The sequence below is a fragment of the Schistocerca americana genome, chromosome X (assembly GCF_021461395.2).
Source record: "Schistocerca americana isolate TAMUIC-IGC-003095 chromosome X, iqSchAmer2.1, whole genome shotgun sequence".
NCBI lineage: Eukaryota > Metazoa > Arthropoda > Insecta > Orthoptera > Acrididae > Schistocerca > Schistocerca americana.
This window is the reverse complement of record NC_060130.1, coordinates 766,500,859-766,513,308: the sequence shown is the minus strand read 5'-3', so window position 1 is coordinate 766,513,308 and position 12,450 is coordinate 766,500,859.

Here is a 12,450-nt window from a genome sequence, read left to right as displayed (position 1 = left end):
ATTTACCCAAGAGGACGCCATCATCATTTAACCATACAGTAAAGCTGCATGGCCTCGAGAAAAATTACGGGTGCAGTTTCCCCTTGCTTTCAGCCGTTCACAGTACCAGCACAGCAAGGCCGTTTTGATTGGTGTTACAAGGCCAGATCAGTCAATCATACAGACTGTTGCTCCTGCAACTGCTGAAAAGGCTGCTGCCCCTCTTCAGGAACCACACGTTTGTCTGGCCTCTCAACAGATACCCCTCCATTGTGGTTGCACCTACAGTATGGCCATCTGTATCGCTGAGGCATGCAAGCCTCCCCACCAACGGCAAGGTCCATGGTTCATGGGGAGGGTGGGGGGGTGGGGGGGGGGGGGTGTAGATCACATAACTAATGAGGAGGTATTGAACTGAATTGGGAAGAAGAGGAGTTTGTGGCACAACTTGACAAGAAGAAGGGACCGGTTGGTAGGACATATTCTGAGGCATCAGGGGATCACAAATTAAGCATTGGAGAGCAGCGTGGGGGGTAAAAATCATAGAGGGAGACCAAGAGATGAATATACTAAGCAGATTCAGAAGGATGTAGGTTGCAGTAAGTACTGGGAGATGAAGAAGCTTGCACAGGATAGAGTAGCATGGAGAGCTGCATCAAACCAGTCTCAGGATTGAAGACAACAACAACAACAACAACAACAAATTTGAAAAAAAAAACGAACTCTAACCTGCCTTTTCCTGGAGATGTCTGAATGCTTCTTAAAAGATAAAACACCTGCTATTGGACAAATGTGTCTGTAGATTCTACTCAAAACTGTAATTAGTTGGAATACACCATAAATAAACTAAACATTTTATTCAGATTTACTCATGACATGTCACCCTAAAAGTAAGTACTTTTCATAATGAAACATAGTTTTCAACTTTACACAAGCCAGTGTTTCATTATTAAAAGTACTTATTTTTAGGATAACATGTCATGAGTAAATCTGAATAAAATGTTTAGTTTATTTATGGTGTATTCCAACTAATTACAGTTTTGAGTAGAATCTACACACACATTTGTCCAATAGCACGTGTTTTACCTTTTAAGAAGCATTCAGACATCTCCAGGAAAAGGCAGGTCAGAGTTTTTTTTTTTTTTCCAAATCTAAGAAAGTTAATACAGTAGTTTCCTTTTATTTGTGAAGACGGCTGCTTATCATTATGAAGTATGAACAACTGACATTTATGTTTTGGCTTTGTCACGTAACCAGCAAAGGGAAGGATTTAAATGGAAAACTGACTGACATAACTGCAGCAGTTTCCGCACAAATCTGGAAATGTAAACACACTTTAAATAGTTTTCCTAAGCCACATCTGATGTGCCAAAAGCTGGCATATGCTGTAGTTCCATACACAAGATTACCCTGTATCTATGTCATATAGGAAATGAATTTTTATCTTAGTAGTGTAGGACTATATTGCTGTATGTAACTATGAAGCATGGCATGAGAGCTCTACTTGGCACTGTTATCACTGCAATAGGTGACTCTGGCCACATTTCTTTCGAATTATACTACATTTTTTGGATCCTTTTGTAAAAGGCTTCAACCTCAGTATTAACAAGCATTGTATCTGTATAATGGTTTTCTCCAAAGCTACTGAATGCGGTTATGAAAGGCATATGGTTACACACACACACACACACACACACACACACACACACACACACACACACACACACACTTGTTTCAGTATCTTGGTTGACACCAGAGTTCAGGGCATTATCCATACAAAACATTACGTACCCCTCAGTGCACTATCAACTGCAGAAAACCTCATTTTGATACCTGGAACAGTTCACGAAATAAAAGGGGTGGTATGTCTTGTATATAGCCTCATAAATGTTTGAATACTAAGGGCCACCCTCAGTGTTCAGTATTATTATGATGATTTATGGCTGGGGGCACTAAACAGCAAGGTCATCAGCACCTTTGAATTAATGATATAATGATGGGCATGTTAAAAATCTATGAAAGGAGGTCAATAAAATGGAAAACGCAGTTTCACCCTCCCACAAGAATTGCAAGGCAACCCCAATAAGGGGAGCTTCAGAAAAGCCCATGATTAAATCCCAATGAGACACAAAAGAATAGCTAGATAAAATAACTGTAAAAACATGGTTAAAGGAGGGACAGATAACTGCGACTGGATAACTACTTATAAATAATGAGTGATCCAGCCACTTTGTGACACACAAAAAACTTACACCCAATATTTTGGGAAGAATTCTGGACACCACACAAAAACTTAAAACACGAACAACACTCACCTCATTATCAGTTAAGACAGAGAGCAGATCCTGTGGAAGCCCCAGCTCAACCCTCAGGTCATCATATAAAACACACTCAGTTAAAATATGTCATATTGACAGCTGTGTCCTGTATCTCTGACATACTGGGGGCTCCTCCCGACATAAGAGGAAGCATGTGTCAGTTGGCACTGTCCCATTCTAAGCCGTGTTAGGGCCACTTCTTCAGACCATCATAGGCAGAAGGAGGTGAACCACAATCACACAGAAGTTTTTATGGAACATAGTTTATTATTCCTCACTTCCAACCACTTAGCTTTCCACAAACACATGGCCTTCCTGATCACAAATGAAGTGACAGCCTGCGGGGGGGACTGAACAGCGAGCAGCAGGAGGAACAGAGCAAGACTCCTTGGCAGCCACATCAGTGAGCTCCCACTGCCCTCAGGGTAGCAAACAATTCTGTGTAATAAACCGAAAACTGCTCTAGGAACCCTATCCTCAGGACAGCGTTGGGGGACACAATAGAACAAACGAGAAATCTCCCTGCTTACATCCATATGTGTACACAGTAATAAAATCTGAATGGTGATGTAAGATCTCATTAAATTTAATTGTAAAAATATAGTCTGTGGTATAATGCTCCCTGTAAGCAGTTGGTTCTAAAGGCAATCTGGGTCTCGATAGTAGCCAGGGCGATGCCCTATTTCACCCTGGCTTTTGCCCTTAATGCCCCCACTTGTAATAACTCAAAGCTCTCCCTTACATGGATTCCAAATGACCTTGTTGCCTGTGGCAGATGACTAAACAGCCATTCTAGTGGCAGCTGCACAATATAGCTGGATGCTGGCGGTGATGTAGGAACGGACAAAGCCCTATATGCTTGGTGCACCACAAAAAGATGTCGAATAGACAGCGGCGGCTCACCAGCCTCCACATACAAGCTGAGAACAGGGCTTGTGCAATAGGACCCTATTGACAGAGTATTACCCCCGTGGCGAACTGCATCTGGTATTTTGAAGTGTGAAGGCCTTTCTGACCCATAAATCTGGCATCCATATTCAAGCTGGGATGAACAAAGGCCTTATAAAGTTGGAGCAGATGTGCCCTGTTGGCTCCCAAAGACCTATTACTGATGCATTTAAGGATGTTTAAGGCCTTGAGACATCTCAGTTTCAGTTCTTTAAGGGGTGGTAGCCATGTTAACTTCTCACCAAAAGTAAGACCCAGATACTTCGCCTGTTCTTAAAAGTGAGAATGATGTCCCCCAATTTTAAAACGAACAAATTAAAAAGAGTGAGTGAATTATTAAAATCAACACAAACAGTTTTCTCCAAAGAGGATTTAGAAACTATGGTATAAGACCACTCCTCTAACCACCTAATTGTCAGTTGTAATTGCCAAGAAGCCGTTGCAAGGCTGAAGGATGCACAGAAGATGGAGAAGATGTCCACAAACAAGGAACATGGTATAGGACATCGCACTATGGATGTAATACTGTTCTTTGCAAATGCCGTGATTCTTAAAACACTCCCTTGAGGGACACCATTCTCCTACTTAAAACGGTCAGGCAGGATATTCCTGACCTTGTATCTAAAATATCTGTGTGAGAGAAATGACCGTATGAAGGTGGGTAGACATCCATGGAATCCCCACCGATGGAGCTGCGAAAAAATATTATGCCTCCTCTAGGTAGTATCGTAGGCCTTTTCGAAATTGAAGAAAACAGCTGCTTATGAAGGAAAGCTCATTGAATTGCTTCTTCGAGAAGGGTCAGGTTATTGAGCATGGAGTGATACCTCCTCAACCCACACTGGGAACGACTGAGTAGGGACCTGGTTTCGGGAACCCACGCTAGGCACTGACTGTGCATTTTCACCAGTGTCTTTCCTAAGCAGGTTGTCAGACAAATACTACAACAACTACTGGGGTCTGTCTGATGCTTCAATGGCTTTCAAATTTGGATTAAAATAGTGTCTTTCCACGAGTTGGGAAAGTCACCTTTCATCCAAATTTCATTAATGAGCTGAAGAAGCACCTCCTTCGACCATGGGTCCAACTGTTTCAACATGCTGTACGTTATGAGGTCACTTCCAGGGGTCATATCATAAGCTAATGACAATTCAGAATCCAGCTCCCACAGAGAGAAAGGCTGGTTGTATTCTCCCATATTGGTTGAACAGAAATCAAAATCAGACTTCTCCTGTGTCTCCTGATATCGACAGAAAGTAGGATCCTAGCTAGAGTCAGCTGTAATGGGCTTATAGGAGTCAGCCATTGTCTGAGGTATCCCTCTTGGCAGTGTTACAAGAGACCTCTGTATCTGTACAGCTGCTATTGCCAGTCAAGAGTTGCACCTAGAGATCCTCCTGATGGCTTCCCATACTTTACTTGTGGATGTGAACCTCTTGACGGGGTTCAGTAACTTTTGCCAAGACCTCTGCTTACTCTCCTGAACTATTTACCTGGTCTTGCATGCATCATTCGAAAGTTTACAGTATTCTCATATGTAGGGCATTGACTGAATACGTGCATAGCCGCCCTCTTGTGCCTGATTGCAGAATGACATTCATCATTCCACCAAGAGAGAAGTAGCCTCCGAGGTGTTCCTGTTGACTTTTGGATGGAAGCATAAACAGCGTGGTGAATCACATCTGTAATGTGAGCCACCCAGTTCTGCAGTGCTCAGAAACAGCTAACTGCCTGTGAAGCATTCAGTTAGCCTTTTTGGAACAACCATCTCGGTGGCTTCCTTTTGGGATCCGTTCCATCATGCAGGTGGATCCAGATAGGGTAGTGGTAGCTACCACTCCCCATTGAGCAGTGTCTGCAAGGGCAGGTGAGCTGAAGGGGAGGTCTATGGCTGTAGACAGACCGGTAGCAGTGCTAAAACTTGTAGCGTGACCGATGTTCACAAGTATGATATCAGTAGTGCGTACCAGATCCTCAAGTATCTGACTCTTGGGGCCAAGTGGTTTTAGAACTCCATAGTGCACTGTGTGCATTGATGTCCTCAAGGGAGAAAGGGACAGGGTAGTTCATCAAGAAGATGAGTGAGGTTCGTACCGTCTAGAGGCTCATGGGGAGGTAGGTACACAGAGCACACCAAGATGGTAACATGGGCCACTATCTGAACAGCAACTATTTGTAGTGTTGTGGTTAAGGACACATGTGAGGAGTGAAAACTGCAATCCTTGATGAAAACTGCAACCCCACCTTTCACCCTGTCACCAGTAAGGTCATCTTTTCTGTAGAGGTGATAGCCTCCAAGTACAGATGTGTCAGTCTCTTTAAAATGAGCCTCTTGAAGACAGTGGCAAAAGGGTTTCTCCTGTACAAGGAGTCTCAGTTCCTCCAGAAGAGTCATTTATCCACTTATATTCCATTGGAGTATGGGAGCCATTTCATCAGTGTGGTCTTGATTTACCCCGTCCTTACACCAGGGTGCTAAGGTGCTTGTAGAGTGAGGTGGCATGGACAGCTGCCTGCGTTCGGTGCTGAGGCATCAAAATCCAAGCCCCTTAATAGACTTTAGGGTACCAGAAAGCCCTTCTAAGCCTTTATGGATGTAGAAGGGGGACACTTTTTCAAATGTTCCCTTCTTCCTCTTGATCACTTAAAGACATTCTGATTCATGACTCCTTGAGCCCCATTACTAACAAGTTGATTATGGATGAATGGGTATGAGTAATCCCAGGTGGTATCCCCATCACACTGGGAGGAGAAGAGGAAGATTTCGAGGGCTCATCTCTGTCCCACAAGCAGCTAGGGAAATAAGGGTCCACTCAGACACAGCCCCACATGTCTGAGTAAGCCTTATAAAACTGAACTGTGGCAGGTTCCCAGAGGTTGCCCACAAGCAACTGTTCCACCTCAACGCCATGCACGTCATCAGCATGCAGCACACCTTGACATTGAGGGTTTTATTATGGAGGTTTATTCCACCCTTGCAATTCGGTTGGTCACGCAAAGATCCCTGTTCCCTGACACACACAATGTTCCACCGCTGCGCCACATGATGGTCGCTGAAGTGTGCCCACAACTTATGGAGAGACAGGACTGGTGGTGCTTACCAGTCCCCAGCTCAGGAACCCCAGGGTCACCATGCCTGTACCCAGTAAATGAATGCTGAGCCCCTGAGGGCCCAGTATTGTGACAGAGATAGACACAACCTTTAAAAATAATTTCAGTACAGTTTTGAATAAATATAAATGTGTATTAACTGGAACACCAACCACCATGAACCACTGATCGTTTGAAAGTGAGACGCCTATATGAAACAGATAACAATCCATTGGTGCAACTGCATTAGATGGATATCTGTGGAGAGGCTAGATGGACATATGGTTTCTGAAGAGGGTCAGCAGCCTTTTAAGTTGTTGCAGGGACATGTCTGTATGATTAACTGATCTGGTCCTCTAACTTTAGCCAACATGGATTTGCTATGTTGATACTGAGAATGGGTGAAAGCAAGAGGAAACTATTACAGATTTTTTTTTCCAAGGATATGCAGATCCTCTGGAGTAAAATACTCTGGATGTAAACTGGGCTTCCATTTAGATCTCTGGGCAGGGACAACTCAGAGGAGGTTGTTACTATCAGGATAAAGAAAACTGTAATTCTATGGGTCCGAGTGTGGAATGTTAGATCACTTTACCAGGTAGGTGGGTAACTGAATTCAAGTAAGATGGATAGATGGGTTTAATTTAGATATAGTAAGTGGTCAGGTCAGTACAGGATTATCAATAAAATCAAAGAGAGGTAATGTAAGAGTAGGTCAAATAATGATCGAGAAAATGAAATGAGGATAAGCTACTACAAACAGCATAGTGAATGCATTATCATAGTCAAGACAGATACAAAGCCAAAACCCACTACATTAGTACAAGTTTATATGCCAATTAGTGCCGTAGATGTTGAAGGATTGAAAGCAAGTATGATGAGATACAAGAAATTATTCAGATCATTAAACGAGATAAAAATTTACTTGTGATGGAGGAATAGAATTCAACAGTAGGAAATGGAAAAGAAGAAATAAAATAGTAGGTGCTTTCATACACATAATATAAGGGTAATACTGTGACTGCGAAACCAGATTTTAAACAGCAAAACATTTCCAATGGCAGATGTGGATTCTGGTGACAATTTGTTGGTTATGAACTGCAGATTAAAACTGAAGAAACTGCAGAAAGGAAGAAATTTAAGGAGGTAGGACTTGAATAAACTGAAAGAATCACTAGTTTTTGGGAGTTTGAAAGGAAGAATTAGGCAAGCATTAATTGAAACAGGTGAAAGGAATACTGAGAAGACAAATGGGTAGCATTGAGAGATGAAATAGTGTGGGCAGAAGAGCATGAAATAGGCAAAAAGACCAGACCCAGTAGAAGTCCTTGAATGTCACTGGAGATACTGAATCTAATCCACAAAAGAAGAAAATATAAACATAAAGCAAATGGAGCAGGCAAAAGGGAATAGAGAAATCTAATAAATGATACTGACAAGAAGTGTAAAATGGCAAAACAGGAATAGCTAGATGTTAAATGCAAAGCTGAAGAAGGATGAACGACTAGGAGAAAGATAGGTGCCACCTATAGGAAAATAAAGTAAACTTTTCGTGAGAAGAGAAGTACCTGTCTGAATATTATTAAGAGCTCACATGACAAGCACTTGCTAGGTAAAGAAGGGAAGGCTGAAAGGTGAAAGGAATACATAGAAGGGCTATAAAGCGACAAACTTGAAGACAATATCACAGAAGGGGAAAAGGAAGTAAATGGAGATGAGATGGGAATACAATACTGCAAGAAGAATTTGACAGAGCACTGGAAGACTTAAGTCATAACAAGGCCCCTGATGTGAATTCAGTACCTTCACAATTACTGAGATCATTGGGAGACCCAGCAATGACGTAACTATTGCTCCTGGTATACAGGATATATGAGACAAGAGAAATATCCTCAAATTACAGGAAGGATGTAAGAATTCCTATTCCAAAAAAAGTAGGTGCTGACAGGTATGAACTGTTGCATGGTTGCAAAATACTGACATGAATTATTTTTTTTAAAGAAATACAGTAAAAGCCAACATTGGGGAAGATCAATATAGGTTATGGAAAAATGCAGGAACATGCAAACTTTAGAAGATAGCTGAAAGAAAGACAAATCAATATTTATAGCATTTGTAGAATTAGAGTAATCTTTTGGCAGTATTGACTGGAATACATTCGCTGATATTTTGAAGGCAGCAAGGATAAAAGACAGGGAGCGAACAGTTATCTACAACTTGAGCACAAACCAGGCTGCAATCATATGAGTCGAACACATGACAAGGAAGCAGCAGTTAAGAAGGGAGAAAGACAGGAAAGACAGGGTTGTAGCCTGTCCCATATGTTATAGAATCTGTATACCAAACAAGCAGTAAAGGTAACCAAGGAAGGAACTGAAGTTCAGAAAGAAGAAATAAAAACTGTGAAGTTTTCCAGTGACATTGTGATTCTGTCAGAGATGGCAAAGGGCTTGAAAGATCAGTTAAATGGAATGGACAATGTCTTGAAAAGAAGTTATAAGGCGAATATTAATCACGTATGTTGAGGGAATTGGATTAGAAAATGAGACATTGAAAGTAGTAAATGAGTTTTGATACTTCAGCATCAAAATAACTGACGATGGGAAAAGTACAGAGGATATAAAATGCAAACTGACAATAGCAATAAAAGCATTTCTGAAAAACAGGACTTTGTCAACATCTAATATACATTTAAGTGTTGGTTGGTTGGTTGGTTTGAGAGAGGACCAAACAGCGAGGTCATTGGTCCTATCGGGTTAGGGAAGGATGGCGAAGGAAGTCGGCCGTGCCATTTCAAGGAAACCATCCCGTCATTTGCCTGAAGTGATTTAAGGAAATCATGGAAAACCAAACTCAGGGTGGCTGGATGTGGGTTTGAACCTTTGTCCTCCCAAATGCGAGTCCAGTGTGCTAACCACTGCGCGCCACCTTGCTCAGTTACATTTAAGTGTTGGGATGTATTTTCTGAAGGCATTTGTCTGGAGTGTAGCCTTGTACAGAAGTAAAACTTGGACAGCAAGAATTTTAGATAAAAAGAGAATTGAAGGCTTTGAAATGTGGTGCTACAGAAGAATGATGAAGTACAAATGGGTAGATTGGATAACTAATGAGGAGGTACTGAACTGAAATGGGGAAAAAGAAATTTGTGGTACAACTAGTTTAAAAGAAGGGATTGGTTGATATGACAAATTCAGAGGCATCAAGAACTCATGCAACTAACATTTTCACATTTTCCCAAGTTTTAGTAGTAATGATGAGAAATTACTGGTGTCTGAAAATTATTGCATAAATACAGTTGACAACAATGTGCTAATTTTGTTACCAAAATGGATGTCTTGGTATCTCAGTTTGATACAATCGTTTGAAGAAATTTAATTCACTGTACCTTTTGTTGCATAGTAAGATTTGTTCTTGGATCATCAGTATCATTCTTGGACTAAACCGTTATCTATTACACTCTTGTTTTGAGTATGGTAGCAGAAGTAATGTGATTTGAGGTAATTCAGGTTGTATCATCCAGTGTTACACAGATCACTGATTGAAAAAAAAAAAAACGGTTCTCAGGTTATGATACTCATGTAGGATGAATGGAAATATTTACACAGTCAACTTCAATTTTACTAATAAGATGTCAAAAGACATGGTTTATTCACATTTCAAAACACAAGAAACACATTCTTGTTTCAAAAAGATGTTACTGTTTCACTAAGAATTTCCACACAAGATGCACTGGTACTTTCACAACAAAAGGGATGGCTGTTACACAGAACATTGGGTCTCTTAAATTAAGTGTTTAGCTGAGTGATCATAAACAGTTCTAATATTTCTGAAAGTACTGGTACAATGAGGACCAGTAACTAGCCCTGAGGGAGCCGTAGAATGTGATCTTTAATTACCAATATTCACTTTTCCACATAATCACCAGGCAATTGGATACATTTCTGCCAAAGATGAACAAGTTTTCTGAAGCTGTCGAGGAAGAAGTCGACACACTGTTTCTGCAACCACAGTCTCACAGTTCTCTCAACATCTCAAGCAGAAGCATAATGATGTCCCCGCAGATCATCTTTCATTATCGGGAACAGATGGAAGTCAGACGGTGATAAATCTGGACTGTATGGAGGATGCCATACGGTGGTGAGATTCAGTCTCTGAAGTTCTGCTGTGGTGGCACGTCAAGTGTGTGGTTTGGCATTGTCATGCTGCAGGAAACCATTTCCCTTTTACTTTTGGTCCCTTGTTAGCTGTCGTTTCAGAGTTCGCAGCACCGTGATGTTACCCTCTGCATTTATTGTTGTTCCATGATCAAGAAAATCAACATGGATAACACCATCTGCTTCCCATAACACTGTGGCCATGATTTTTCCAGCTGAGGGCTACGTCTGATTTATTTTTCTGGGGCGAGTCTTTGTGTTGATATTCCACAGGCTGACGTTTCGTCTCTGGGTCATAATGGTGCACCCATGTTTCGTCTCCTATCAGAATTGAATGGAGAAATGCGTCACCTTCATTCTTGTAACGCGAGAGGAGTTCTTGGCAAATTTCAAGTCTGTTCACTTTCATTTCAGGAGTCTGCACCTGAGGTACCCATTGTGCGCAGATCTTCCAATAGCCAAGCAAAGCACTAATGTGACCCATATGTTCTTGTGAAATGCCGATTGTGCTTGCAATTTCTCTCTGAGTGATACGATGATTGTCCTGAATCAATCTGTCAACATTTTGCTTGTGAAACTCGGTGGTTGCTGTCACAGGATGTTTCTCACGCAAGTCAGATGTTCCCGCTTCAATATCTTTAAACTTACTCACTCAACGACGCACAGTACTCACATCAACACAATCACCATAAACTGCTTTCATTCTCTGATGAATCTCCTTTGGGGTGACACCTTCTGCTGTCAAGAGTTCAATGACTGCATGTTGCTTAAATAGCATTGACTGACCATTTGCGCAGTGTTCCATACTTTACACTGTAACAACACAGCCGTTCATTGCTAAGGCTTCCCACCAACAGGTGCTGTAGAGAAGAGGTTATGGAACAAACAGTACCTGCCACATACCAATGATGCCTACTGTTGAAGAGTTACGAAAGTGGAGGCATTACTTTTCAGTCAACCCTCATAGTTACAGTAGTTATACAGTGATGACGAGATGTGCATAGGATGGACTAGCATGGAGAGGTGGATTAAACCAACCTTTGGACTGAAGACCACAATAATAATTATACACCAGTGGCAGTTTGTATTTCTAAAATTGGGGAATTAAGATAATTTTTTAAAGGTCACTGGGTGTGGTAGTATGCCAATGAAAGACCTACCCTGTTGACAGCTGTGTAACAAGATGCTCTGATTTATGAAATAAAGGAATTTCCTTAACAGTCTTAAGTCTTCAAGTGTGTAAAAAGGGTTTTCCTTAAACCTCTTATGAGTCACATTTTTAAGGAGATAAAGCAAGGCATTACATGCCTGGAGAGGCAATGTACTGATAGCCTTGTATCTAAATATTCATAACTGCAGTGTGTTTTCTGAAGTATAGTTGTAGGTATGTTTGATACATATTCCTGTAAAATCATATTGATACATATTATCTCTGAAATAAGATCTACAAGACGTAATTTTTTGCACTTCCAGAGATACAGCGATAGCTATTACTATAGTGATGACTGGAATGTTACCTATGCTGGTTGTTCAATGAAAGACAGAATTCGGATGTGTGTGTCAATTTTGGACTCCATTTTGGCGTTATAACCTCAACTCTTATGGCCCATTTTGTCAGTTGTTTTGATAGATCCTCAAGGCTTGTCAATCAAAATAGAGAGTACTATTCCACTATGATTGTTAATGGTCTACTATGGAAATAGAGACTGGATTTCCCGATCTCCAAAATAACAGCAAGGTGGTACTCCTTGATTTTACAGGAATTGTTCGATGACTTGAAGAGTAGCTAAGGCAGTCATATTTTCAGTACCTTTTTAGATTTACACTAGATCTGTGCCTATCATATAACTGCTAGCAACAGTAAGTTTTTCTTTCTTGGCATTGTTGTCATGCAGTGCCAGGACTTGGGAAGGTGTAAACTCCTCTCGCTCCTCATTCACCTTCAAAATTCTGAAATATTT